Genomic DNA, 3875 nt, shown 5'->3' with positions numbered 1-3875 from the left:
GAAAAAAAAAAAAAAAGAACATCTGGGTAAAATGGAACATAAAAGGAAAAACCAAGGCAGAAAACTTCAGAATAGTGAGTCACAGTGAGAACATTTTACAGATCAATAGATAAGTGAGTGGGTAGGAGAGGGGAGAATGCTTTTCTTAGAAGAGACGTAAGAACCACAATGAAAACAGAATCATAGAGTAAAAAGTCGTCATTGCCTTCCATTGTACATAGTGTAGTAGTAGTTGATTAGGGTAAGAATCTTAAATGTTTAATGTAATTGGCTTGTAATAATTTAATGTTGTACAAGATATCTTAATATTTGCAGCTTCTTCCTATACACTGTTGATAAGATGGCATTTTTTGTGAACAAACCTATGTCATCATACCTTGTTAATAGGAGTAAACCTCACCCAAATAAAAACATATTGATACAGATTTTTTGTTAAAAAGAAAAATCCACTAATTACAATGCAACAGGAAGCTGGAGATATGACCCTGCTTAAAATATAGAATGAACTAATTTAATTCTCAATGACAGATTTGAAGTGCATTCTGATTCTCAAAGTACATTGTTTCAGGGACTCTTTTATCATTTAGAATTTCCTTTACATTGCTAAACATATGCAATTATCTTGTTTTCACTGATTTTGACCAACTTTGAATTTCCGCAACTTAAGCAATCTATTTTTTTTAATTCACAGTAAATTCTGAGATAGTGCATCACTCTTTCCACTTTTGTTATCCTCATCCCTCTTTGTGTTGCTTCCACGTGTGTACTAATTCTATTCTACACTCAAAAAAAGTTCCAATAGGCTCCTAGCGTCTTCTTAGCTTAGTTACATCTTCCTTGTATTTGCTTTTCTGATTTTAGAAGAACATTTATAGTCTATTTCGTTTCTATCCACATTCTTATAATTTACAGTTTAAAGAAAATATTGAATAAGTTATTCGTGGATTTTATTCACACAGAAAAGAAAATTTTCACAAAATAAAGGTCTTGAAGTAGGAAGGTGACCACAAATCACATGGCAAGAAGATAAAAGTTGTTTCTTGACATTTCTTAGAATGGCATAGAAGGATGGTTTGTGTGACACACTAAGAGCAATTTGGGTCATGTTTCCAATGCAAAATCATCTTTGTAGTAAATGTCTCTTACTGCAGGGATTGCATTCTCAGTTCATTTTTAATTAAAATAATATTATTTAGAATTCTAAAAATGCCAATCTTGAATGAACATGAACAAATCAAGCTTCTGCTATTTAGACCACTCCTCTAATACAAGTAAATACAGAATGTGTTTGGAGGGTATGTCTCATATTATTTTGTAGTTTTATGAGACTATTTAGGATTCTTTTATTTTTTTTTATATTAAAAACTATTTTATTTTTTATTTCTTTTGCCTTAAATGAGTTTATATATATATTCAGCTTATATTTTTATTCTATTATATACATATAAGGTGTATAACAAGGTATTATATGTAAATATAAATACTTAACTTAAGAGCACAACTACATACACCCATCACTTTTCAAAATTGTCTTTTTTGTGTATGCTGAAAGAATCTGAGATTTGTCCTCGCTGCTTCAATGTGCTCTACCATATAATTTTTTTTAAATTTTATTTTTCATTTTAGTTACATTTTGTTAACTCTGTGTCCCAGCTGTATCCCGCTCCCTCATTCCCTCCCCAACCCCACACTCCTTCCCTGGTCTCCTCCCTGCCCCTTTCCAAGTCCCCTGATAGGGAAGGACCTCCTCCCCTTTCATCTGACCCTGTTTTATCAGGTATCTTCAGGGCTGGCTGCAAAGTCCTCCTCTGTGGCCTAGCAGACTGCTCCTCCCCTGGGGGGGGGGTCAAACAGCCTGCCCTTGAGATCCTGGATTCTTTTATTTTTGAGCCACCACTTTATACATTAAAGGAATGGTAATACAGGATGTGAGATTCCATGTTCATACATATTTCCTTTTAATAACTTCACAAAACAATGACAAGAATATAGTTAAAAAAAATAATGGGAAACTCTGTCTGCTTTCCCAGAAACCACTTCAGCAAAAGGGAGTCCAGGTATGTCCCTGCCTTATGCCCTATGCCCACTAATTCCCTTTGAAGTATATCTACCACCTGCACCTTATCCCCTGGGCTCCATTCTCCAGCCCATAACTTGGCTTGTTTTTAGGAGGCCATGCCAGCTCTAGGAACCCCAGGTAAGATCCTCCCCATGCTCTATGCCTCCCAACTCCACTTAAAGCATACCTAACAGTGGTAAACTACTCCTCATGCCTTGGGCTTCATATTCTGAACCACAACTTCAGCAGAAGACCTCTGTTTTTCCTGAATCCAGGCAGGTTTTAGGGACCCAAAGGGCAACAATGGCACCTGAAGTCCTAGAAGTCATACAGACAGCAAAAACCCCAGTAGAAATACCATAGTGGACATGAAGACCCACTAGTCACCAGAGCCCTAGTGACTCACTAGTAACTCAGGTCAGAAGACCAAGAGAAGACAGAAAATTAGGGAGATTTTATCCAAAACCCACAAATCTAACAAAGATAATCTCAGAAGTCAACAATGTAACTTATAATACACCCAAGCCCAGATGGCTAAAAGAACACAACCTGCAACAGCCAGGGAAATATGACACCAATACATACCAGATATTCTACTGCAAAAAATCCTGGATATTCCATCACAGCTGAAACACAAGAAAAAATGCCCTTAATCTAATTTTATGGAGATTATAGGAGCTTTTAAAGATAAAATGGATAAATGCCTTAAAGAAATCCAGAAAAATTCAAAGAGGTGAAGGAAAAGAATATAACTCTTCAAGACCAGAACCTGGAAATATAAGCAATAAAGAAAACAAACTGAGGGAAACCTGATGATGGAAAATCAAGATAAGTGAACAGGAACTTCACACACACAAGCATAACCAACTTTACACAAGATGAAAAAAAGAATCTCAGGCAGAGAAGATAGAAGATAACACATCAGTCAAATAAATGTTAACTCTAAAAAGATCCTGAAACAAAAGACCCAGGAAATATGGGACACTATGAAAATGCCAAAACAAATAATAATTAGAATAGAAGAAGATTCCAAGCTTCTTTAAAGGACCACAAAATATTTTCAACAAAATCATAGAAGAAAACCTATCTAGCATAAAAAAGAGATGCTATATACATACAAGAACCTTAAAGAACACCAAATAGACTGCAAGAAAAGAAAAAAATCCCCCACCACCTCATAAGTAAAACACTAGATATACAGAACAAGAACAAAAGAATATTAAAAGTTGCAAAAGAAAAAGACCAAGTAACATATAAAGACAGATGTACTAGAATTATAGATGACTTCTCAACATAGACTCTACTAGGAAGAGGGGCCTGGGCAGATGTTCTGCAGACACTAAGAGATCACAGATATCACCCAGATTACCACACATAACAGAACTTTTAAGCCACATAGATGGAGAAGACAAGACATTCCATGACAAAACCAAATTTGAACAATCTACAAAAACGCAGCCCTACAAATAGATACTAGAAGAAAATTTCCAACCCAATGACTTTGAAAGACTCCCGTTGAGCCTCTCTAGATGGGGAGACCCCGCTTCCCAAGGAACAGCGAAACCAGCCTTCGGATGCAAGCCGCAAGAGGTTTATTTCGATACACGGGTACCCGGGGCGACAAAGCCTTTCGGAAGACTTGCGCGCCTCTCGGTTGGGGTGACGGGTTTTTATAGGGCTTGGGAGCAAGAAGCGCGATTACAGAAGCGAGAAGCATAGTTACAGGGATCTGATTGGGCGGTTTGAACAAAGCCATTGTTAAGTCACGTACCCGGAACAGGGAAGGCGGGAAGGCAGTGGGTGGAGTCACGCACCC

The sequence above is a fragment of the Psammomys obesus genome, unplaced genomic scaffold (assembly GCF_907164565.1).
Source record: "Psammomys obesus unplaced genomic scaffold, mPsaObe1.curated_primary_1811, whole genome shotgun sequence".
Lineage (NCBI taxonomy): Eukaryota > Metazoa > Chordata > Mammalia > Rodentia > Muridae > Psammomys > Psammomys obesus.
Note: the sequence above shows the minus strand (reverse complement) of the source record.